The sequence below is a fragment of the Leucopleurus acutus genome (assembly GCF_964270905.1).
Source record: "Leucopleurus acutus genome assembly, chromosome: 10".
NCBI classification, from domain to species: Eukaryota; Metazoa; Chordata; class Mammalia; order Artiodactyla; family Delphinidae; genus Leucopleurus; species Leucopleurus acutus.
Window position 1 is genome coordinate 23,143,544 of NC_139153.1, and position 27,409 is coordinate 23,170,952.

At 38.1% G+C, this 27,409-nt stretch overlaps 1 protein-coding gene across 2 annotated transcripts in view; it reads left to right on the forward strand.

The window, feature by feature from the left end:
- SUCLG2 (succinate-CoA ligase GDP-forming subunit beta) overlaps positions 1-27,409 on the forward strand; it is a 262,885-nt gene that overhangs the window by 63,776 nt on the left and 171,700 nt on the right. Inside the window, exon 2 of one of the 2 annotated variants that reach the window (XM_082849091.1) lies at positions 22,075-22,196. The exons of the other annotated variant lie outside the window; for it this stretch is intronic. The gene's annotated coding sequence lies outside the window, so the exon portion shown is untranslated. The remainder of the gene's footprint in view (positions 1-22,074; positions 22,197-27,409) is intronic. 2 annotated transcript variants of the gene reach the window in all.

A 27,409-nucleotide genomic window follows, 5' to 3' on the forward strand; every position in this document is an offset into this window, starting at 1 on the left:
TTATTGTTGTCATCATTGGCAGCAGCAGCATATAATTCCAGAGGGTTCACTGCTGTCATGATGCAGATTCACAGACAAATCAGAGACATCTCATAATGAGTATTCTGTCGATTGTATGTTTGGAGAGTTCACATTATACTTTGCAAAGTTTGTAAATGATTGAAATGTATTTGCTTACCTTTCTACTTTATTGATATTTGAATATGTCTTGAAATAAAATGACATTTTATAAAATATTTTGAAAATAAATACTGATATCAGCCATGCCTGTGATTTCCATTGTAATCTCTGTGTAGATCATCTTACAAATCTCTTTCTTTGTGTTTAAAGTCACATTGCTGGTTTTCTGTTTGCCATCCACTTAAGGGTATCTCTGTCTTTCCTGGCCCAGACGGAGCTTGTCATCTCTTGGTTGCTCCAAACTCTTTCTCCCTCTTAGCTCTTCCTACTTACCCAGCTGAGATATCCCTGCGTCATCTTTAATGCTTCTCATGTCTATCATATTCAGTCATTTGCCAAAGCCTGCCATTTTTAGTGCAGCGTCATTGTTTTGCTAAAGCAACTAAACAGGCAAGAGAAGGTTAAAACTTGCCAAGGTTGTACAGCTAATAATTGACAAAGATGGGATTTCTACCCAGCCAGGTTGGATTTAATCTCTTCTCCAAGCATTTTTCCTCTTTGCTAACTTGATGATGTTCTTCTTGGGAGATTTTAATATGTGAGTCAGCATTTTTAAGATAGGAGATGCATATTAATAAGATTAGAAGATTGAATTAAAACTAGATGTGGCAGGTTCTAAGGCACAATTTATAGGAACTGTGTAATCTGAAGATATTTTCTTAAGGATTCATTTTGTTGTATCTCTTTGGGCAATAGAACGTTTTGCTGTGTAGTTACAGAGATCTTGTTAATTTGACCATTTGTTTCAAGTGGGTAATGCAAACCTTTTGTTTCTGAAACAATTCATGATGATAAGCTATTGAGCGAGATCCTCATTTTGTTGCACAGAAAATGAACTTACGTCTGATTGAGAGAGTAAATTTGATTTGGTGAATTAAGTTTTTAATATATGGATAATATTCATTTCTGCAGCATTTTTTATGAGCTACCTTTTGTAATCACGCTTTCAGGAAGGAGTTGTTTCCTTTGCCTATAATTTTCTCAGGAGATTTATTAATTATACGGATTTCTCCTGTATGGATTACATTTAATGTATACAGTCAGCAAATAATTACAGAATACCTATTGTGTGCATGACTAATTTTTATGTTGTGTTTCAGTTCTCTTTAAAAATGAATGAAGGCAGGGCTTCCCTGGTGGCGCAGTGGTTGAGAGTCTGCCTGCCGATGCAGGGGACACGGGTTTGTGCCCCGGTCCGGGAAGATCCCACATGCCGCGGAGCGGCTAGGCCCGTGAGCCATGGCCGCTGGGCCTGCGCGTCCAGAGCCTGTGCTCCGCAAAGGGAGAGGCCACGAGAGTGAGAGGCCTGTGTACCGCAAAACAAAAACAAACAAAAAATGAATGAAGGCATACGTCTTTCACATAACTCAAAAGGCCTGTCTCAAAGATGTGTATAAAAGCATAGACAAAACTTATCTAGGACTACCACTTTTTAGTTTTTGGAATCTCCACAGTTTATTAATTATTTCATTCATATTGATATGAGACTCTCAACATTTGATTAAGCAAGAAGATTGTATTTCAAAAACTCAGTTTTATTTCTTGTCGGGAAAGAAATTGAAATGTGAATGGAGAAATTAATCTTTTCTCAGCTAATGATATGCTTCCTAAAATGGAGATACGGAGCTTTTTATTGAACTCGGCCAGCTTTGGAGTGCTTTCAGCTACAATGTGTTTCCATTCGTCAATATGATAACTTATTCTTTTCGTTTTATATAATCACGTCCTAAAGCCTGGTGAATTACTTACACCATTAAGGAGTTGTACTTTATATAAAAAGGGAACTGCTGCCCATTGACTACTGATTGACATGTACTGTTAATCCTGTAGGCAATTAAATGCATAGTAAGCCTCCTTGATTGTTGTGGCTTTGTCATATCACATTATGTGGTTAGGATCTTGCAAAAAGATCTTCTTATAACCTTTGTGTTGAGATGGTGGTCATTATTGTCTTACAATGATAGGTGAGGATAACACTGATTACTCTGTAGTAAATCATCTTTTTGCCACCGTACCAGCTGTCCATTATTTTGAACCTGCAGTCAAGAATGCAATTGCAAGGGTGCTGCCAAATGCGGACCATCAGAGGTTGAAACAGTGTCTACTTTCTAGGAATTGTGGTGGTGACTCAGCCAGACAGAAGGTGTTTATCGTAGGTCCTGAGACATAGTAAATGCTCAATAAATATTATTGTTACTCACAAAATTTTCATTTGCCCGTGTTTACTTACAAATGCTCCCTAAAAGAACACCTGAATTGACCTTATAGGCTTTCCCTGACTATGTTTATTAAGAGCATCCCATTCAACAAATTGTAACCTTTAATAATATTTCCTATTGAATATATTTTGCAAAGAGATTCACCCTTTTTTATAAAATGTTCTTGTCTCTTCTTCCTAAGTCTGCACATATAAATGGGCTTGCCTGGTCATCTCCCTAGAATTCCTCTTTGCTAGAATGTCTTTTCCTAATTGTCTTGTGCTGTTCACTGAATAGAAGTAGCAGGAGACCCATCAAGTGAAAGATGAGATTAAGACAGGTTGTGGGCAGGCAGGCTTTATGGGAGTGAACATTTAGCTTCCGGTCAGTTTCCTTAGAAACAAATGAGAACAGGGCTTTGAAAGTCTATACCTCAACTTGAATTTTGGCTAAGGCAAGGATTAGTTCTTCTCACATTTTAACCAATAAAAATAATAGTGGTGGGATTTAACCTTTGGCCTCTTGCCATGTTTCTGGCATCATGGTGAGCATTTTGTAAGTGTGATTTCATGTAATCCTCGTTTAAACCAAAGGGACTTTCCTTTTGGAACTGGTTCCAAATATCACCATATCCTGTGTGTCTGTGATTGTGTATTCACGGTGACTAACATAATTTTATTCAGTCTTTTCAGTTTGTCATTAATGGACTTATTTATTAATTTTTTTAAAGGTACCTCATTATGAACGAACAAAGAAGTTATGTACATGGTCTCGTTTTCCAGGTCTTTCCTATGAATTATTTGTGCCTGAGGTCTTTGACTCACCCCAGTGTATATCGTGGTAGTTCTAAATCTACAGAAGATACCTTATGGGGTTATAAATGTAGAAAAGCTTTGCCTGGGGTAAGTAGGCATAAAAGCTAGCTTCTTATTATCCATCTGTCTGGACATATTGGCCTTTTTAAAGCAATCTTAAACATAAACAGATAAATCTCTTTTGATTATCAAAGGAATATGCTTATTATTTTGATTTCGGAAAATACAGAAAAGCACAAAGAAGGAAAAACCTCCTGTAATCCCATTACCCAGAGAGAACCTGCCTTAAGATCAACATATTTCCCTCCATTTTTCTTCTGCATTCATTCAGTCAGCAACATTTATTTCTGTGCACATATTTACATAAATATAATTGAGAGAGAATGTTTGTTTTTAACTCTGAAAAATACTATGCATATAGTTTTGTGTCCTACTTTTAAAAGTCCACATAATAACATGAGCATTACCTAAATATTAAATATGTTTTTCAGAAATATTATTGTAATGCTTGTATGGTAATCCCTAGATTGACTATATTATTTCCCACTGTGACTTACTTAGATTGTTTTTTCTGTTTTTGTATGTTAGGGAATTCTAGCTTATGTAACTTTTAAACTGCCCAGTTCTCAGTAGCTTAATACAATAAGGAGTTCTTGGTCACATAAGAGTCCAATATGGTGTTCTTGCTCTGCCTGTAAGTGGTGACTCACAGATCCTTCATCATTTCACTCTGTCCTCTTCAACACGTGTGTCTCAAAGATGACCTGGGGATTGTGTTTGTTTCCGTCACGTACGAGGGGAAAAGAGCATGGAGGATTGCGTGTGGAAGTTTTGCACATACTGCATCACTTCAGCTCACATTCTATTGGCTAAAATTCATCAGATGGTCACAGTGAACTGCAAGAGAGACTGGGAAATACAGTCTCAATGCATGCGTAGGAAGAAGAGGAAATGGGTTTGGTGATCCTGGTAATGGTCTCTGTAGCTTTTAGAATTTGGGGGAAATTTGTCTCTGCTTCTTGGCTTAGAACGAGCATGGACTGTACAGTCAGAACATCATCCCAGGTCTACTTTGGTTACTTAAGCCACAATTTACTTGGCTATAAAATTGAGGCTAATAATATGTATGTCAAGGAATGATTCAGATTAAAGAAAAAGACAAACATAGCACATGCCTCATATAAACGAGGTGCTCGCCAATTTACCTTCCTTCTTTCCTTCCTTCTTTTTTGGTGTGAACTGAGTGAATGTTTCAAGCCATCATAAAAGACATATAATAGCAGCTATTAAAAACATCAACAGCAGATAAAAAACAAACAATGCTCAGGGCTTTTGCAATAACACTGGAGTGTTGAACTATATTTAGTGTACAGCTCGTCAGATGATTTGATAATGAATATATTACTCATATACTGTTGGTTGATATTTTCTAGGGAGATGGAGCTATGTGAAATCAAAAGTTGCATAATTTTGAAAGAAAATGAAAACCGTTCTTTCTTTACATTGCAACAGAATAAATATTACCTAAGGAATTATGCTTTTAAGAGGCTACGCTGTTCCCCAAGGTGGTTGTTACAGGAGTTGGCAATGTTTAACAGATGTTCATAGATAGTACTAAGGCTCCACTTGAGTTTTCTAGGTTACTTACAAAAAAGTCAGGAAGTGAACTGAAAAAATTTTAAATATATATATTGCTTGATCTACCGTAGGATGGATGAAAACCAAATGAGTAAACAAGCTACCTCAATTATGTATCTTTTTCTCCTTTCATTCAACATGGAACAAGCTAAGGGATTTGTGAGTCTGTTATTTTTCTCAGATTAAATGTGGACCAAGTATTAGAATTTTTTTGTCTTTCTGAGCGAATATACCAGCCGCTTCAGTATGCGGGGAAAGAAGTATATGGGATGTGGATAACAGGGGGAAAATAACAGTGCTAAAAGTATTTGATATGCAAAAATCAGACTGTTCCCAGAGTCTTCAGGTGCAAGGTGTAGCACTGAAAAACAACTTTACATAAATATATATTTTCTTTATAGATAACCTACATGTGTATCATAAACATGAGAAAAATCTTCATCCCTTCACTTTCTTATTGCTCAGAATCCCTTACAGCTTTTCCCTGTTTGCGGATTCACAACAATTAGAAATTCCCTTCAATTCCTTGTTTACTGAGTGTTTTTTTTAATAATGATAAAAAAATTGATGCCGAATAGTATCATGCATTTTCTGTACCTATTTAGAAAATCACTTTTTTTTCTTTATAATTTATTGAATTAACATTGATTGAATTTTGAATGTTGAACCAGACTTGCATTCTTGGAATGAACCTGCTTGGTTAAGGTATATGATCTTTTATTTATTATTGAATTCTGTAATAAATATTTTGTTTAGTATTTTTGTGTCTGTGTCTCTGAGGGCCGTTGGTCTCTACTTGTTTTTGTAATGTCTCTCTGTGGCTTTGCTATTAAGATAATGTTGGCTGCATAAAATGAAAAAAAGAGCCAACCCACCCCTTGCCCCCTCCTCTGGCAACCACCAATTTGTTCTTTGTATCTTTGAGTATGGTTTTTTTTTTTTTTTTTTTTTTAGATTCCATGTGTAAGTGAGATCATATGGTATTTGTCTTTTTCAGTCTGACTGCTTCACTGAGCATAAGAACCTCAGGGTCCATGCATGTTGTCATAAATGACAGGATCTCCTTCTTTTTAATGGCTGAATAATATTCTGTTTTAAGTACATGTGTATGACATCACATATCCTTTATCTAGTCATCTGTCTATGGACAATTAGGTTGTGTCCAAGTCTTGGCTGTTTAGTGCTGCAGTGAACATGGGGGTGCATATGTCTTTTCAAGTGAGTGTTTTTATTTCCTATGGGTAAATACCCAGAAGTGGAATTGCTGGATCATATAGTGGTTCTATTTTAAACTGTTTGATGAACTTCCATCCTGTTTTTCATAGTGGCTGCACCAGTTTACATTCCCACCAGCAGTGCAGATGTTGTCATCATATTGCTGTGGTTTTTGCTCTTATGGTGAGTGGTGTGCACCACATCTCAGTGTGCACGGGGTGGGGGCAGAGGCTGTCATTTAACTTGTGGTGTGTTGTTTCTCAGAAAGAGGAAGCACATGACTTATGAGACAGTTGTGGGCTGACCTCTCCACACAATACTCTTCATATAAGAAAGAGATTGTATGTGTTCCCGTAAACCAGGACAGGTTTCAAGATTCATCTGGCATTTAACATTTTTTTAAGTGTCTCTAAGCATAGATGACCATCCTTATTGGTTTGTCTGGATAGACTTAGATACATCTGTTGTTCCAGAACTATTATTAATAGCAATCACATTCACTCTCAAACTGTCTTCATTTAAACAATAAAGTACATGATCACCTTACTTGTAGAGTAACTTTAAGAATGACTCCTTGATAACAGTGGTCCTTTACTGAAGCCTGTTTTATGGAATGGATTATGATGGTTTTAAGTATTACCCCATTAATTCATGCAGCTTTTAAATGAAGAATGAAGAGGAGATGAAAGGGCCTTCCTGATACTCTTAGGCAGCAGTCCCCAACCTTTTTGGCACCAGGGACTGGTTTCGTGGAAGACAGTTCTCCCACGGACCGGGGCGGGGGATGGCTCAGGATGATTCAAGCACATTACATTTATTGTGCACTTCATTTCTATTATTATTACATTGTAATATATAATGAAATAATTATACAACTCGCCATAATGCTGACAGGAGGTGGAGCTCAGGCAGTAATGCGAGCGATGGGGGTGGCTGTAAATACAGATGAAGCTTCGCTTGCTCGCCCGTCACTCACCTCCTGCTGTGCGGCCTCATACCAGTCCGTGGCCTGGGGGTTGGGGACCCCTGCTCTTAGGGATGACTTCAGGAAGCCAGCGTATAAACACAGGACAAAGCTTAGTTCTCCATTCCAGGGCCAAGGGTGCTTCCCATTCATCTTTGCTTTCCTGGTACCCAGAGCATAGTATAGGTTCCATAAATGGTTACTGAATGGAAAGATTAGTAAGAGAACAAACACTCCGAGAAACCTTCCATCTAGGTTCACAGTTGCCAAGCAGAGCTTCTATGATGTACACACTCATTGGGTTTTCTCTTATGCCACTGGGTCATGTCCTTAAATTTGGCTTAGGGAGAAGGCAAAACTAAGGGAGCAGCAGCCCCATGGGCCATGGTGGAAAGGTGGGAGGTCATGACGGGAGATGTCAACCTGCCAGCTTTGCCTGCTGCCAGCTTTCTGGCAGAAATTAGTTTAGGATTTTCCTCAGGCTGGTCCTCCTGTCTAATGCCACTAAACAGCCTTGGCCAATATGTGGGGATGGTCAGGTCTTCTGATATTGCCAGGAACAAGTCTACTTAGACAAAGACAGCTTCACTTTCTAACAGGTTCCCTCTGAGCTCTAGCAGGTCATGGTATTGATAGTCCCTATTTATATCACCCAGCTGTGCTTTCAGTTATAGCATCACTGGATGTTTGTTCATTTAAATTGAAAGGTACCTCAAGAATGCTCATTTCAGTGCCATTTTTTGTTACTTCATCTGCCTACTGATGGAAAAAAAATAAATATTGTACAGTATTATACAGTAGCTTTCCATCCTTGCCATAGTGTTTTGTTTATTACCCTTGGATAAAATAAGAGATTGGACTGTAAGGAAACCAAGGGAGGACTCAAAAAACACTTGTAATTTAAGTAATCTTTTCTGTGTGATGTTAATTCATTTAACAGTGATTGGGTGCCTCAAACGATTCAGACACTGAGGTTGGTTGGGCACAAGGATGACCAAGAATAGTTGGTGCTTCTAAGGTGTTCACTGCCTTGTAGAGAGACTGATGCATACCCCTAGAAATGCAGTGATGGTAGAAGCATGGCTTAGTGTTATGGGCACACAGAGGGGAAAGGTGTACCAATCCCACTGTGGATGCTGGACGATCAGGGACGACTTCCTAGAAGAGGTGAAAATTACATTTCCTTTTTGGCTCTTTATTAAATCTAATACATCTAATGAACAGACTTTATTCTGACCCTAGAATGGAAGCCTTGGCCTTATTTTTTTTCTCTTTGGTTCTGATGGAAATGATCTCTCAAAATGATTGGTGCGATATTGGTAATACTAGCTCTGAGGAGAGAAGCCATAACTTAGATCATTTTGTTATTTGTGTGTCAAGGTAGTTACTTGTAGGAAAGAGAGAAGTGTGCTGTCCAAGGCAAGTGTAGATGGCTGCCTTCTTAGATAGGATTCTGTGGACAGTGCCCTAACGGATACTACTTTGAGTAAGTTCCAGACCTCTCCTTGCCTTTGTAGGTTGTGAAACTTTTGGGAACCCAATCAGAATTCATCGGACTGTAGAGGTTGGTTACTAAGCAACCAAACTTATGAGAATGATGTATAAACCAAAACCAAAAACAGAATGCTTTTCTTGCAACTGCAATGTTCATATCTGCCATCCTGTTGATGTCTTAGAAGGCAGACCTGTTGTTTTACCTTTACACAGGTTTTTCCCTTTCTCAAGCAGAAGAGTGAACTTCAACAGAAGCTGAGACTTTCATTTACTCATGGACTCAGTAAATATTTATTGGGTGCAAGTGCTAGGTGGTGGAAAATACAACAGCTAACATTGTCTTGAGAACTCCATGTATGTTTAATAACTGCTGTTAAATGCTTTGCCTGGGTTTTCTCATTGCATCTTCATAAGACATTTCTGAGATATGTCATCATCCTCATTCCTAGTTTATAAAAGAATCCTCTCAGAGGCCCCAGGTGGTCCATATAGGTTAGACTCTGAGGTCGCACCTTCACTAACTGTACTGGTGCGCTTCACAAATTCCAGTCCAAATGAAGCACCTCTGAGTGACAGAAAAGCAAAGTCAAGGGCCCTTTACTTCTGAGCCCAAAGTCAAGGGACCAGGGCCTCTAGCATCGAGAGCCCTGTTCATAAGGTTGTTTGCCTTCACCCAGGGACTCTGATCCATCTTTTCATACCCTCTTGCTCCCTAAAGCTTCATGTAAAACACCCTAGACTGGGCAGGCCCCCACCAAAGCCCTCCCTTCCTGCTTGAGGCCAACCTGACATCCTATCTCCTGGGTTGCTTTTATTAGTCAAAACTGTGAGGAGTGCTGGTGTGTCCACCTTCCCTGCCATGAATACTGTAAGCAGCACCCATTAGCTGAACAAGGAACTGGGTCTGTTGTGTTTCACGTTACAAAGATATTCTCAATATAGAAACACATCCGCTGCCATGATTCAATGCCTTTTAACTTCACAGTTGTTGGAGTTTAAAGGGGTCTTTTGTGAACATTGAAGTCCCTGAAGAAGGTGGACAGCTAAAATTTTCCACTAGGCCAATAGTATGATAACTAATGATGGAGAATGGGCTACAGGTCTTTCATTGCTTCTGTTTTAACTTCTGTAGCTAAAAGGCCAAACAACTTTTTATTTGTTCAGCTTCCCTTGATTTAAGCAAAGTAGTTTTAGTGGTGGTGGAGGGTTGTTAATAGGGGTTTGATAATGAGGTACTCTTTCATTTGGAAAATGTGATACAACTGAAGTCTTGTATAGTTCTCTCTGGTTTTTATAAGCTTATGTCCAGCTAGCATTTCCCCCCCACACCCCATTAAATCCCTTTTGAACTTTTAATTTAAAAACTGTATCAGTGATGGATAAACATAATCTATAGCACTACTATTGTATCGATTCTCACTTTCTGTTGTCAATAATAAAAATCTTTTACACTTCAGACCAGGAAGATATCAGATTAACAGATTTTCTGGACCACTGGGCATCATTCAGTTGATATTCAGTAACTTATTTAGAAAATATTGAATATTTGAGCTTGGTGGGGATATAGAGTATAAACAGATCAACAAATTATTTACAGGATATGAGAAGTGCTGTGACAGAGGTAAACAAGTGGTAAAATCATGGAAAACTTGGGATGGTCAAGAAAGTCTTTGTGGAGGTGATTTTATGCTAACATGTAAGGATGAAAAGGAGCCAGTCATGAGAAGCACTGGCAGTAAGGTGTTCGAGGCAGAGGCAGCAGGTGGGGCTGAGATCATGTATTAGAAACAGCGTTCTCAGTCTGAGAAACAGGAAGGAGACCAGTGAGATTGAAAGGCAGTGTGGTGAGAGGGAGATGAGAGCCCAGATCATGCAGGATTTTGTGGGCCAGGTAAGTATTTTGAATTTTATTCTAAGTGAAATGGGAAGCTACTGAAAGATTTTGATAAGAACCCACATCAATTTGGTATCACCTCAGCAATGCTAGATGCCAAACCATCCCCAAGCTTCAGTGAGTCATTTGTTCTTGCTCAAACATCTGCATATTGGCTGATCCAGGGAGGTCTCACTGGGCTTGGCTATAAGCTACTGTTTGGGTCCAGTTCTGCTCCATGTTACTTTCATCCTCCTGGACCATCAGGCTAGCTGGGGCAGATCTTCAGGGAAATGGCCCAAATGCAAGAGATTGAGCCCAGCCTCTAGCATATTTCAAGCCTCTTTGCAATACCATCTGCTAACATCCTACTGGTTGAGTCCAAAGACAAATGACCAGGGTCTATAGTGGAGGGAAAGTCAGCGGGACATGGCAAAGGGTGTGAATCCAAAATGGGGCCAGTGATCCATTTGACCACAAGCAATGGCCTGATTTTTTCGATTTTATAAAAAGTTCACCAGTTGAATTAGGGCGACCGACTCTCTTGATTGCCCAGGAATGAATGGTTTCCTGGGCTACAGGTCTTTCAGTGCTAAAAGCAAAAAAGTCCCAGGCAAACAGGCAAACCGGGATGAGTTGGTTACCCTATTATGGATTGTCCAATGGTGACTTGATTAGCAGGGCTGCAGGAGAAGTAGGGAAGAGGTAGGCTGTTATGATTATCCAAGTGAGAGAAGACAGTGATTGAATGGTGAGGGTGGCAGAGGAGCTAGGGAGAGGTGGATGTCTTAGGCAAATATTTTGAAGTTAGAGCTCATGAGTCTTGCTGATATATGGGATGTGGTGGATGAAGAAAGGAGTTGAGGACATGTTAGACCAGTTGAATATAGTATTTGCTAGAGTATGGTGATCTGAGTAAGCTAAAGAGTAGAATAACAAATTTTAATAATTATTGCAAGAATGTGATAACAAAATAGTACTTGCAAATGCATTCTATATTGTAGTTACACAGTATGGTATTTCTTTTGAAAACCACACCAAGGAAATCAGTGAAATAAGTGTAGAAGTTGCTATATATCGACCCAGTCTTATAATAATGTAAACAAATTGTATCAGAAAAATGATTGCCACTAACAAAGGGAATCTTCCTGATAGCCTTCACTGGCTACCCCAGCTCATCACGGAACTTTACTCCTATAATGAGCAAACAAGCCATGGATATTGGAGAATGAATGTGTCCTCTTCATTTTGATTTGTCAGTGGCTCAACCCATCCTGATTTATAGTTTACATTGTAATACTATCATGTGTGACAGTGTGCCTGGTATGGTGGAAAGAATGTTTGAACAGGATTCAGAAGGTCTGCATTTGAGTTGTGGCTTTCATATTCACCATTTTCTACTCTTTCTTTTCTTTTTTTTGTGGGGGCCACACATTACATAGGATTGTTATTAGACAATGCCAGTTCCTTTTCCCCACCTGTCTAGTTTGATATCTTGAGTGATTAGGAGGACCGTTTCTCTAGAACATTCAGGGATGCTAGGTGAATTAACATGGAGTTAATATCAGTTTTCATGTGGGCAATGCCACTGAATACCTTTGTGATCCTGAGTAACTTGCTTGGCATATTTGGACTCAGTTTGGCCTCTATGAGCTGGGAATCACAATTTAAGGATGTTATGAGGATCACATGAGACATTGTGTATGAAGGAACTCTGTGAGGTCCTATCGATAATATGTTCTTCCTTCTCCATCTCCAACTGGACAATCAGTTTCCAGGCCTGAATTCATATTGGCTTCTTTTTTTTTTTTTTTAATCTACTGTGCCTGTACCCTTACATGTGGTGGTGATGAACACATATTTTTAGAAGGCATGGCAAATAAAGTATCTCCTTTGTGATAGTTCTTGATTCTTCTACTTAACCTCTGTGGACTGTGTTGGCTGCCTCTGTGAAGCCAGACCTCCTGAATTTTTCTTACAATTTTTTACATGAGGTCTTGGGAAAGTTACTTAACCTCTCTGTGCCTTAGGTTCCCCCTCTAAAGGACTAATAATATTTCTGATGTCAGAGACTTGTTGTCTCTTCTTTATGTTAATTGTAATAACTCATTTTGTTAACACAGTTAGATCAGCGCATGGAAATTATAACTGTCCAGTAAGTGTTAGCTCCTTTATTATTATTGCTGTTACTATTTACAAGTAAGTTTCCTGCTGAATTTACTTGATTTGTAGACCTAAGAGTGGGATAGAACTATCTGGTTATATAGAAAATTGCAAAGGCTAGGTCATTGTGAACTCTAAGGGGTACTTTGGAATAGATTTCCAATATTTATTTTTTGGTGATTTGTGATTTTTCTAGTGGTTAGTGTACCCCATTTGATGAGTTTAATGCATTGTGTAAAAGGGTTTTTGACCATCTAAAATGCAGGCTTTTTGAATCTCAGTCCACTGAAGTCTTATTTTGTTTTCCCTTGTCCTGTATTGGACAGAGTCCATTTTAGCTTTTACTGCACTCTGGCCAGCTCTCTGCTCTTTTTAAGTATTTGGGTTTTTCTTTTTTGCCTTAGCTTCTTTATATGTTCTGTTTGTGCTCTTGATTTATTAAATCTCCAAGATCATCTCTCCTCTGGGATGGGAGGAGAGGCTTCTGGACAGACAGCCTCGGAGATCTAACACAGCCTCAAGGGTAGACTTCATGCTCAGTTCATTCCAGCAACTGACTAGAGATCAACAAATGCATAGCACTAGTGTATATTATGTGCTTTTCCTGGAAAACAGATCTGTATTCAATGGGCTAAATAGTAGAAGAGGCATTTTTCAGTTGGCATGCCTTTGTAACTATAAATAACTATAAATAATTCTAGAAGGTTTTTCCTTTAAAGAAAAAAGAAAATTCTCTTAATATCTAAACTCATGGGCAGTCTGGTATATTTTTCCTTCTGGAAGGATGTGGAACTTTGAAGGATAGAGAAATAATTTTATGAATACTTAACACTTTGAAAAAATGAAATGAATAGCAAAACTCCATCTAGCTCAAAAGTTTCTTAAAGGCCACAGTAGCTTTGAGACTGGCCATGGAAATTGTTATGGGTCTTCACTTGGCTGGAATACATAGGGAGGCATGTTAAAAAGAACACAATACAAATATTATTAAATTACACTTTTTATAGATATTTATGTATGATCTCATTTGTTCTTCAGATAATATGGGGGGGCAAGACAGGAATTATTTCTCTTTCTCCAGTGAGGAAACAGGCTCGGAGAGCTCAAGGGACTTGATCAAAGACTCACAGTGGCACGTAGGCCCACCCCCAACATTTGTAGGACCAAATAGAAACCCACATCCCATATGTTCAAAATATAAAGTTATAAGTCAAGCTAACAGTCTATCAGATAGACTAACATATACCCAAAATGGAATAAAATGTCTTACCTAGACAAACATACCTTCATAACGACATGGGAGGCTTGGCTTAAATTTCATATTCCTGGACTTTTTTTTTTTTTTTTTGGCCACGCCCTGTGGCTTTCGGGATGTTAGTTCCCTGACCAGGGATTGAACTGGGGCCCTCGGCAGTGAAAGTGTGGAGTCCTAACCACTGGACCGCCAGGGAATTCCCCATATTCCTGGACTTTCTGGAGTTTCGTGTAAGAATGTGCAGCATAGGGATTACCAACCCCTGGCCTGTGGTTCCTCTTTTCACCCTGGCTCCATCCCATATTGTAAGATGCTTCATGTGCATTCATGCCCAGATCCATCCACCTCTCCTGCGAGTAGCCACCCCACAAGACTAAGGGTATACATAGCGGGTACCATGTTCTTCCCTTGGAAGGCCAGATCTTGAGAAGAGACCCACACGAAGCCATTTGGGCACAGACTTCAAGGGGATAGACTCTGGGCATGTCCCCCTTGGTTTTATGGACTCCTTATTCCAACCTATCATTAAGTCTGGTTATGAGGCCAGTAGTGGGGTATCCAAGATACAGGTTGGATTCAAATGGATTGTTTGGCCACTTCAGTCACATTATTAGTTAATTTAGAGGAAAACAAAGTTTGTTCCTTCATTCAGTATGCATTTTTTTATGTGCAGGTACTTGGGGCTGGAGATGTAGCTGTGAATAAGACGTCTATTCGGAAGAACTTTAAATTCTAGTGGGAGGGGATAGAAAAATGAACATGTAAATAATTATAAAATAATGTCTGAAGGTTGTCAGTGCCATCAAGAAAATAAGACAGTGAGCTAGTGATCTAAGGGGAGGGGAGGGGAGGGACCAATGGTCAAGGAAGGCTTCTCTGGAAGTGACATTTGCAGTGTGAATGCTGAACAGCTGCAAGGAAATCTAGGGGACGTGTTCCAAGCAGGAGGAATACATGGGTCGTGGCCCCAAGCTTGGAGGCTTCAGGGGACAGAAAGATCATCATGGAAGCTTGGGTGTAGTTGGTAGAGTGGAACGAAATGAGGTTGGGGAGAAAAAAGGTTCTAGGAGGTCACTGGGATGTTGTCAGCCCTGTAAGGGATTTGAATTTTTTTCCAGTAGGATCCTTTGGATGATATTAAACAGGGCAGTGATAGTAAAACTTCCTGATGCAATTCACTACCTAACTGTTAACTCAAAGTGGCCTGTCAAACTTTTAATTATTTTTCCAATATTAAAGGAAGCCCACTGCCATACAAACCCCACCCCCCTCTTACAGTAGTTGAACGTCACAGATATATTTTGTGGACATTTTGAAGACTTAAACACTGGTGCTCCTGGCAAATAATGTTAAAAAAAAATGGCCATATATTTAGCTATCAAGTTTCGTGTCTTTTGCTAAAAATATAGAACCAGGAGAGCTCTGAGCATAACTGTAGGCATGCTCTTGGTGTTGGTTATTTTATAACTATTCTTAGGTGCCAGATGTCTTCATCTTTGTGTGATTTATAGTAATGTAAGTAATGTGTTGGAGACTTAACAAATCAAAATCTCATTTCAGATGTGTGACACAAATGTTGTGTGTTGACTTATTGTTTCATGTGTTAGATTTCTCATGCAGTTCCTAAAATACCTTCTTGAAAGGAGTAACAGGAAGAAACAATTGTGGTACCAGATATTCAGCTGTGTGTACTTTTTTATTGGTAAGAGATTGCTAATAAATTCTTAATTGTATTAAATAACGTGTTAGCGTACCTCAACACAGGGACACTCGGCAATTTAAAATCTTTTGATAGCAAAACTCTGAGAAGTAGCTTGCTGCTTGTTAAGGAAGAACAAAGACAGACCAATTTTAGTTTTTATTTATTATAATGATTTTTTTTACTATTAAAGATGTTTTCTCAACAATAACCAGATGTGTAACACAGAAGCAGCTGCATGAAATTTTCATTTTTATGCATGATATTGGAAATCTTAGACAAGGTTTATTGTATGTTTGGAAAATGAAATGATCTTTTCCTAGTCTGAACAGCTGTGTAAAACAGAATGATAACATCTTTTCCTGTCTCCAAGTGACCATCTGTTTTTATGGGATTTGACAGGTAATTTATTAATTTTAAGAGGTTTGTTTTAGTGAAATGTTAGCAAATATGATTGTAGCGGATTTTTAGGAAATACCATAAAGCTCTGGAGTTTTTTAGGGCTGTCCTAAAGGTCTGGTGGAATCTTTAAGAATCTTTTTTCTTGTGTGTTTTGAATAGATTAAAATATTTGCCCATGAATGATAGAGTAGGGACTGCAGGTGTCAGCGACACATTTGACAGTCATTCATTTTGGTTTTGGTTGGATTTAGGATTACTAACTGTTCCACTGAGAAAGAGTTTATTGAATTTTTTTTCTTTCATGTTTCTGTTGTCTTTTTAATATAAAAATTAAGTCTAAAAAATAAGTGGTAAGTTGCTTTTTAAGCTCTGTCATCCTCCATTGCAGCTGTCACTGCACTTTGTTAGGGTCCTCCTGGCATCTTCTCACATCTTGCAAGATGTCAGCTCTTTTTTCATGTTCATCTGTCACTTTTAAGGTGTCACTGAATTACCCAGGCTGAATGCAAAACGATATGAAACACCACAGTTATTATGCTGACTGCAGACGCATGTGGGAATTCTTTATGATAGGCCCTTACTCATGTCATAGTACGTTATTTATTCCAGTGTGCTTAGCAAGCCAGCCTGGCCTTGTTTTTCTCCAGGTAGATCAGATGGCTGGAAATTGTCCTACTTATTTTTATTTGGGAAGCTGAAATATTAAGATGAGTGATCATGCTGGGTGAATAGAGTCGAGCTCCATCACTTCTCTCTCTGCCTCTCAGTCACCAAGTGATGCTAGAAGATTTAATCATTTTTAGCTCAGTTCCACAGTCTGCAAAATGAGGTTTATGACTTTTTATTCTCTACTTCACTGGACCGGCATTAGAAAAATGAATGAATGTGGTGACTGTTTATTGGATGGCGTTTGCTGAGTGTGTCTTTTCAGAGTTCGAGACGTGATCAGGTAAAGAAAACAGTTTAAATTATTGTCTATAATATGGCTCTCTGATAGTGGTGATGAGGATAATGATGATGGTGGTGTTGGTGGAAAAACAGGAGTGATTATTGTAAATGGGAGGCATCTTAGAGTAGTGACCAAGCCCATGGACCCTGGAGCTAGACTGTCTTGGTTTAAATCCCTTTCCTGTCATTTACTAGTTGTGTAGCCTTAGGCAGGTTACTTAAATCTCTGAACCTAGTAAATGTCAGATTTGAGATTAGGACCTGCACCTTCTTGGCATGAGTTCCTGACCACTGTACTATGTTGCCTTCAAAACAAAAACAGAAAAGCCCCAGAACATGTTTTAGAGCATTTCAGAAGGTCATCTGACAGAGTGTTTAAAAACAGGAGAAGCTAGAGACATCCTTATGTTCTTTAAAATACTCATTAAAATTTTAAAAATACCCCACAGAGTCATGGATATGAGACCAACTGGGGAAGGTAGATTAATTGACTTTCTGAGGACTGAGGTTGGCATATTGGACTCTGCTACGGAGCTTGCTTATTTCTGATCTCTCACAGTCAATGAATCTTGTTATTATGAATAGCTCTTTTTTTAAATTTTAAGCAAAACACTTCATTTGCAAAAAGAGATTATTGTCCCATGCATTCTAGGTTGTTTTAGCGGCTTGATGAGAAACAACAGCTCTCTGAGGTTAACTGCTACTGTTCTCTGAACTTCGAAGTTTCTGTCATGTGAATCTGGTTTTGGAGATTTAGCCATAGTAAGGAAGGAGCTTCCCCAGATTGTCAGTAGCTATAATCTCTGAGGAAATCATTGAGAGTTACAAGTAAGATACTCTATCCTGGTAACGGAAAGGAAAAAAAAAAAACAAGAGCCTGGTTAAAAAGTGGAGATAATAGTTTCTTTTGGAATTACGTTGCAACTTATTTCACTGCACAAGTGGTTCTGATAAAGTGGAGGTGATTTTTTGTTAGTTGAGGATATAGGTTGGTTGCTGTTGGCATTATTTTGCAAATGTTGAGGAAAATCTGTAATGGAAATAATTGAAATAAATGGGGCTTCGTATTGGACAGGGGAGTGAGAGTGGCAGCAGGGAGAAAGCATTTTGACGTGGCAGTTTGTGCATTCCCGGTGTAGTCGACAGTTATACTCTAGCAGCTTATTGGCACCGGTGGCAGCTGGAGAAGGGTGAGACAGTGGCCCCATTCTGAAGAATGTCCTTTGCCTGCTCGCCAAGTATCACAGTGCTCAACCTGTACCGATGTTCACAGTGTGATCATTTTCATTATACCTTCCCTTATGGCGTAGGAGAGCAAAAAGGAGTAGAGGGAAGTATTGAGTGTTCTCTTCCTGTTTCCATGGTCAACACCATGTTGCTTCGGAGCTGATTCAAGAGAGAGCTGGATCCAAAGCAGTGATAGTCTCATTTTGAGGGTTGGGTTGGTAGGATAAATTGGAATGGCCCTGAGGCATGAATGTGTAGGGGCTAGTCAGAATAGTAAAGAGGTCAGTATGGCAGAAACAGGCTAATGGGAAAGAGAGAGCACAGTAGGAATTGGGATACTGGGAATTCAAATTGTGTAGGACCTTGTAAGCATTTGGAGGGATGTTGACTTTAAATTTGCATGAAAAGAGAGATCACTTTGCAAAGGTTTTATTTATTTGTAATTTTTTAAACAAGTTTATTGAGTCATATTTTACATATAAAATTTACTCACTTCAGGAGCATAGTTCAGTGACTTTTAGTAGTAAATTTACTATCATTTATTACTGTATGAAATCATCACCGTAGTCCTGTTTAGAAAATTTTCATCCTCCAATAAGATCCCTCATGCCTTTTTACTGTTAATCGCAGCTGCAGACAACCATTAATCTACTTTCTGTTCCTATAGATTTGCCTTTTCTGTAAAGGGAATCATATAACATGTAGTCTTATTTCTGCTTTTGTTCACTTAATGTGATTTTTTTTGAGGTTCATTCATGTCACTGAATGTATTAATAGTTTCTTTCTTGTGTTTCTGAATAATATTTTTTGGATTAGTATTCATTGTATGGATATAGCACACTTCATCTGTTCACTCACCAGTAGGTGGACATTTAGGTTCTGAATTTTTTGCCTGTTGTGATTAGTGCTGCTATGAACATTTATGTGCAAATCTTTATGTGGAATGTGTCTTTATTTCTCTTGGGTAGTGTGATAGGCCGAATTCTTGCCCCATGACCTTTACCCCTGGTGTTGCACCCATGAGTATGTGACTTTCCGTGGCAAAAGGGACTTTATGGTTATAATTAAGGTTACTAATGAGTTGACCTTAACATAGGGAGATTATCCTGGATTAACTAGGTGGACCCCATGTGATCACTTGAGCCCTTAAAAGCAGAAGAGGAAAGTAGAAGAGGAATTCAGAGATTGGAACCATGAGAAGCATTTGATGCAATGTTGTTGGCTTGAAGATGAAGGATCATGTGTCAGGAAAAGAGAGACCTCAGTCCAACATATGTAAGGAACTGAATTCTGCCAGTAACCTGTGAGCTTGGAAAATGACCCTGAGCCCGAAATGAGTATCATAGTCCTGGCCAAATCCTTGATTTTAGCTGGGTGAGACCCTGCCACACTGTGCCACACCTCAGACCCACAAACACTGTGAGATAATAAATGAATGTTGTTTTAAACAATTAAGTTTGTTGTAATCTGTTACAACAGCAAAAGAAAACTAAGAGAGTAGATTCCTAGGATGGAATTGCTGGGTCATATGGTAAATTCCTACTTTAAAAACTTTGCAGTGGTTTTGAACGGAGCAGTGACATGATATTTTGAAAGGATCCTCTGGCCATGCTGAAACAGGCCTGTAGAGGGGCCAAGCGAGGGCACAAGCAGGAAGAACAGGAGACAAGTCAAGCAGATGGTGGCTCTAACCAGAGCTGCTTTGCCCAAGTTGGAATCAGGATAGAGCCATGGATGACAGAGGCATCTGGAGCAGTTTGACCTTCTTCTGGGGGTGGCATGGTGGGAGGTGAAGGCAGGTCTAAGAGTCCTCAGTGATTGAACATCCCAAGACCACTGGTCAGTCTCCAGTGGAGTCTGAGTCCTCAGAGGAGGTTGATTCACTGGTAAAAGAAAGACACTGTAAGATATTTTCTCTTTTATCATTGCATGTAAATAAGCATCCCTTACTCACCACTCTGAGAAAACTAGTCACCGGTGAAGGTGATGGTTGATTGACAGAGGAAAATGAACATCAAAATGAATAGACTAAGATAATTGTCTTAAGAGAGAAACATAATGTGTCATGTAAGAAAAGGTGGTTTTGAGGGTGGGGAATGTCATTCTACACAAATATATGTGTGGTTTGATATATTCCTAGTATTTACTATCAGGCATTAAGTACAAAACTTTCAAAGAACATATTTTAGCTTGATTTGACCTGGGATAAGCAGGCTTCCTAATTTGGATATTTTAAGTTCATATTTAGTTCTCCAAGTTTTTTGAAGCAAATTGATGACTCGCTCACCATTTTGATATCTTAAGTGTATGTCTGACAGTTAACCATATTGGTAGAAGTTAGCCTTACCTGACTGAATCCCATAAGCTTCTTAAATACCTTTGGGTCTTTTCATACATGTTATTTTTCTCTCCCTTTGGTGCTATAGTGCTCACCTCACTTCTTAGGCTAATACTCTAAGAAACTTCTCTGACCTTCCATTCAGTCTCCCCTTAAGATGCTGCCACTCCAGGCACTTTCCTCATCGCATGCTGTTTTGTCTTTGCTTCTCATCTGTCTCCCTAACTTGATGTTTGGCTCCAAAAGTTTAGGGTTTGGCGTTCACCATTGCATCCCTGGTGAAAAGAACTTGACACTGAGAAGTGCTTAGTACATACTGGTTGAATTAAGCAAAGAATCACAGCTACCACCTTATTGCATGCCCGTCTCTTTTAAAAAACTTAACATTTAATCTCTTAAAGAAAGAACAAGTGTTCTGGGAAAGTCACTTGTGATTGACAGGCCTCCCAATCCTTTTGACAAGCAAATATGGGAGTATATTATGTTGACCACAGACATGTGTGTGCCACATCTGGTTGCTAAGATCCTTTTCCGCGTAAAGGAAGCAGCCATATGCTAAGCACTTTCATCTTGTGCCGTATTAGTTTGGCTGAATCTTTGGAGATTGCTCTTGAGAAAACACTGCCACGGGAAAGTCTAAAGATTGTGTTAAACAACATTGGTTAAATGCCTTACTAACTCCCTTTGCATCACTGCCCAGGGATATGTCTGTGAGAAATGTGTTTATTAGAAAGTGACTGGACAGCTAAGTACTTAAAGGATAAAGTACTCTTCAGAGGAAGTCAGAATGGTTTACTGTGCAGGATAACATGGAGGGGGAAAAAGCTTTGATTTCAGGAACACAAACTCAACCAAATATATGGGATCTCATTTTCAGAGAGTCTCGCCCAGGTTTCCTGTTCACCCACCTATAACTTCCCACAAACAATTCAATTTTATTTGACATTTATTGGATTACACTTGACATTTCCAAGTACAGCATATATTTTTTTCTTCCTGACAACTCAGTTGTGAAATTATGATTGACACTCTGTAATATTCAGCTCACTTGTGTTCAAACTGACCAATAGTAAGTTGTAAAAGATGAACCAGTTTCAATATTTGTGACCCATGGATGACATTCTCAGCCTAAAAGTGGAGATAATATTAATAGTTAATCAAGGGACTGTCTCTGCTGGTGGTCTGGGGTCTTAGGCTTCATTTCTGGACTCAGGGCTTTGGCCAGCCTGTATGTATCTTTCACCATCCTCTGAGGAGACACTCAGCAAATATTGGGTTAAATAATAAATATAGCTACTTTGTGCCTTTCATTATCTTTTACTTAATTTATTTAGCACTTTTTTACTCAATTAAAAAAAAAAAGATCAATTGGAATCATCCCACCCAGAGGTTTCCACTGTTGTCAGTTTGATTTATGGCCTTCCAGACTGATGTATGAATGTGTGAGTGCATATACACAGCCATTAAATGTGGCTTATAATGTACCTAACCATTTCACTTAAGACATCATGGCTATCCTTACTTAGGGAGTAGAGCTCTATACTATAAATATATACAAAATCATTTTTAGCTGTACTTTACCTTATTTAACTAATGCATTTTTTCCCTATTATAAACAGCCCTGCTGTGAACATATTCTTAGTCTACATATCCTTGTTCACTTAGGTGATTAGTGCTGTAGGAGTGAGATTGCTGGTTTCTGAGTATATGATCCTTACTGCCTGTGAAAATTGTACCAGTGTACACTCTTAAAGTGAATGATTGAATCACCCTTCGTCAAAGCGAATGTGAGTATGCCTGTTTACCCACATCCTCTCTGAAGTTATGTATAGTCATTCATTTTGAGTTTTTACTAGCATGTCTACTGTCTGTGGGAGACCACTACTAATTCTTTTAGATGGAGAAATAATATAGCAAGCAGTATCATGTTATAGAGCTTATATTTTACATATTTGAGACCTAGCCATATGCTGTATATTTGAACTCTTTGTACTAGTGAGGTTAGACTGTAAGCTCTTTGAGGACATGGATATGTTGTACCCAGCACACAAAACAGCATGTGTAAAGTTGTATACAAATAGATCTTTGATGGCTTCTTCTTCAGTGAAACAGTTCTCCTTGTGAATGCCCCTGACCTCCATCTATGGGCATTTTTCCAATGTTTGTCTTTAAAAATCAGCAGTTAACACTCCCCTGCATGCTTCTACTTGCTTCCTCATGCTATTCTACTGGACTTATTACCCAAATTTCTTTTTTGTATTGGAGTCTGCTCTGTCTTCCTGCCATCTCTTGCCATTATCCAGCATATTTTATGCTATTTTGGAGAATTGATTCTTTCTAGTTTTTTTTTTTTTTTAACTTTTAAGGCTCCACATGTAATTCACTTTCCTTGGACATTTATTGGATTTTATTTATGCAAATGGTGTGCCTTATAACATAGCTGAAAACAAAATAAAACATGGATTCAGGAGTGATGCTCATAATTTTTGTTCCATTTCTGCTTCTTTTGGTATCAGTGTGACTTGAGAAAGTCAGAATACCTCTCAAAGCTCTTTACTCTTACGTAATTTTAGTAAAACAATCTGCTTCATAGGGTATGGTGAAGACGAAATGAAATTTCATGAATATAAAAACTTAAACAAAAACTATAAAGTAATTGAAAAATTACGGGTTTTATTATCTTACAAGGAAAAAACAGAGAGTCCAATCAAGCTGTGGACCAAATCCAGGAATGCAGACAGCCAAGAGGCTGAAAATATAGAGGGTGGGTCAAGCTGGAAGGCCAAAATTCAGACCGTGGTTAATGGAGAGGCTCTGTAGGAAGTAAAGGGATAACAGTGGGTAGGAAAAGATGGCAAAGTGTCCGTATGGTTAGGGAAAGGGCTTGATCTATATTCCTCTGGCAAGGAATGTTTTCTATATTTTCAGATAAGAAAACAAAGAACTTTTACAGATAAGAAAACAAAGAACTTAGCGAGGGCCTATAATTGAAAATAAAAAACAAAGTTCTGTTTGACTGCAAAACCTGTGTTCTTAACCTGTGAGCTATACAGAACAAGAATCCAGTGATCCTGTTAGAAAAGCTTAGTGTGTAGTTCCAGTTTGCTCTGTCTACATTATGAGTGAAATATCATGGACATGGCAAAAGGTAGTGATGTGTGCTTTCCTTATGCTGCTTGTCCTGAATATGCTGAAATAAACATACAAACAAAGAGAGTATTATTTATCCTATGAACTTTGATGTTTTTTAAAAAAAAACTCTTAAAATATTTTTTTATAGTAACTATTTTTTTAAACAAAGTATAGTCAATTTACAGTATTGCATTAGTTTCAGGTATACAGCATAGTGATGCAGTATTTTTACAGATTATACACCATTAAAAGTTATTACAAAATAATGGCGATAATTCCCTGTGCTGTACAATATATCCTTGTTGCGTGTCTGTTTTGTACATAGTAGTTTGTATCTCTTAATCTCTTACACCTAACATGCTCCTCCCTCCTTACTTCTTCTCACTGGTAACCACTAGTTTGTTTTCTGTATCTGAGTTAGTTTTGTTTTGCTATATATGTTCATTTGTTTTATTTTTTAGATTCTACGTATAAGTGATATGATACAGTGTCTGTCTTTCTTTGCATGACTTATTTCAATAGTATAATATTCTCTAGGTCCATCCCTGTTGCTGCAAATGACAGAATTCCATTCTTTTTTATAGCTGAGTAATATTTCATTATACACACTCACACACACACACACGCTACATCTTCTTTATCTATTTTCTGTAGATGGACACTCGGGTTGCTTCTATATCTTGGCTCTTGTAAATAGTGCTGCTATGAACATTGGTGTGTATATATCTTTTAGAATTAGTGTTTTTGTTTTTCTACAGATATATACCCAGGAGTGGAATTGCTGGATCATGTGTAATTTTATTTTTAGTTTTTTGAGGAACCTCCATACTGTCATCCACAGTGGCTACACCAATTTACATACACCAAATTACATTCCCACCAACAGTGTACAAAGGTTCCCTTTTCTCACCCTCTCCAATGTTTGTTATTTGTAGACTTTCCTCTCCATCATTTGTTTTTGATGATAGCCATTCTGACAGGTGTGAGGTGATATTTCAATGTTTTGTTTTTTTGTTGTTGTTGTTTTTGTTTTTTTTGCCTCTCACTGCTGCGGCCTCTCCCATTGCGGAGCACAGGCTCCGGACACGCAGGCCCAGCGGCCATGGCTTACGGGCCCAGCTGCTCCGCGGCACATGGGATCTTCCTGGACCGGGGCACAAACCCGTGTCCCCTGCATTGGTAGGCGGACTGTCAACCACTGCGCTACCAGGGAAGCCCTTCAATGTTGTTTTGATTTGCATTTCTTTAATAATTAGTGATGTTAAGTATCTTTTCATGTGCCTGCTAACTATTTTTTTATCTTCTTTGGTAAAGTGTCTTTTCAGGTCTTCTGTCCATTTTTTCATTGGGTTGTTTGTTTTCTTGATATTGAATTATATGCACTGTTTATATATTTTGGATTTTAATCCCTTGTCAGTCATCATTTGCAAGTATTTTCTCCCATTCTATAGGTTGTCTTTCCATTTTGTTGATAGTTTCCGTTGGTGTGCAAAAGCTTTTAAGTTTAATTGGGTCCCATTTGTTTATTTTTGCTTTTATTTCTTTTGTGTTAGGAGGCAGATCCAACAAACTCCGCTACAATTTATGTCAAAGAGTGTTTCTGCCTATGTTCTCTCCTAGGAGTTTTAGGGTGTCAGGTCTTACATCTAGGTCTTTAATCTGTTTTGAGTTTATTGTTGTATATGATGTGAGGAAATGTTCTAATCTCATTCTTTTTCATGTAGCTGACCAGTTTTCCCAGCACAGCTTATTGAAGAGACTGTCTTTTTTCCACTGTATATTCTTGCTTCCTTTGTTGTAGATTAATTGACCATATGTATGTGGGTTTATTTCTGGGCTCTCTGTTCTGTCCCATTGATCTATGTGTCTGTTTTGATTACTGTATCTTTGTAGTATAGTCTGAAGCCTGAGAGGGTGATACCTCCAGCATTGTTCTTTTTTCTCAAGATCGCTTTGGGATCTTTTGTGGTGCCATATGAATTTTAGGATTGTTTTAGTTCTATGAAAAATGTCATAGGTATTTTGATAGGGATTGTGTTAAATTTGTAGATTGCTTTGGGTAGCATGGCCATTTTAACTATATTACTTCTTCCAATCCTAGAGCATGGCATATCTTTCCATTTCTTTTTATCATCTTCAGTTTCCTTCATCAGTGTTTTATAGTTTTCAGAGTATAGGTCTTTCACCTTCTTGGTTAAGTTTATTCTTAGGTGGTTTATTCTTTTTGATGTGATTTTAAATGGGATTTTTTTTTTTTTTTTTTACTTTCTCATTGTGATATTTCATTGTTAGTATATAGAAAAGCAACAGATTTCTGTATATTAATCTTGTATCCTTCAGCTGCACTGAATTTGTTCTAATAGTGTTTTGGGTTCTTTTTGGTGGAGACTTTAGGGTTTTCTCTATAAAGTATCATGTCATCTGCAAATAGTGACAGTTTTACTTCTTCCTTTGGACGCCTTTTATTTCTTTTTCTTATCTGATCACTGTGGCTAGGACTCCAATATTATATTAAATAGAGGTGTCAAGAGTGGGTATCCTTGACTTGTTCCTGAATTTAGAGGAAGGGCTTTCAGCTTTTCACCATTGATATGATGTTAGCTGTAAATTTGTCATAAATGACTTTTATTATGTTCAGATATGTTCCCTCCTTATTGACTTTGATGAGAGCTTTTATCATGAATGGATGTTAAATTTTGTCAAATGCATTTTTTTGCATCTGTTGAGATGATAGTGTGATATTTATCCTTCCATTTGGTAGTGTGGTGTGTCACACTGATTGATTTGTGAATGTTATCCTTGTTGACCCTGGAATAAATCCAACTTGATCATGGTGTATGATCCTTTTTATATATTGTTGGATTTGGTTTGCTAATATTTTGTTGACCATTTTTGCATCTATATTCATCGAAGATATTGGCCTGTAATTTCCTTTATAGTAATAGTGGAATTTAATAAAGATTAAATAAAATAAGTTTGGACAAAATTATAAAACATCCCATAAATTGAGATTTGCCAGAGTATTTACTAGTAAGATAGTTTCTCATTTCTTTCTATCTTTTTTTTCTTTTTACTTTTTTCTGAGTCTTTCATCATCTGGATTTTTTAGTCTTGTGTTATACTGGCTGTACTATGTCTATCTATTTATCTCAGAATAATAGGTACTATTTTACTTACAAGTCAGTGTCATATGTTCCCCTGTGACCAAGTTTTTTTTTTTTTTAAATGCACTAACATTATTTTTAGAAGATGGCCTTACAATGTGGTTGACAATTGACATGGACTCAATACCCCAGAACTGAATTCAAATTTTATTCTTCTGACAACACACTGATTTGTTTGAAAGCCTGTGCTGGTATATACAGGGGAATTATTATCCATCTTGGAATATCATTGTGTTCCTGAACAGTCTCCTATCAGATAGGAAGAGAAGCTGGGCCAGAGAACCCCCTTTGGATGTTTCTTGGTTTGGAATTTAGCTATAGTAAGTTTATTAAAATCTGCTTGGATTTTTTTCCCCTTGATTTTATATTACACATACTGTGATTGAAAAGGTTGTTTTTTTTTTTTTTAAGTGATGAGAAATAAAACCTTTTGTTCTGAAGGATGAGGTATTAGACTGTGATTACTGTTAGTCTCATCCAATTTCAGGTTTCATCTCAGAAGAACAAAGTTTTCCAAGCGCTTGGCATTAATTAAAGTAGGTGTAGAGAACCTCACTTAAATTAATGCCACTTGACATTCTAAATTCTTCTACCCTTAATCTTGTAATTGCCTCATTTTTGCCTGATTTATAACTTGTGAACCTGGACCCTTTATCCTAGTGAAAACTCAATTGTAAAAGGATCTATTAACGAGGAAGGTAAAA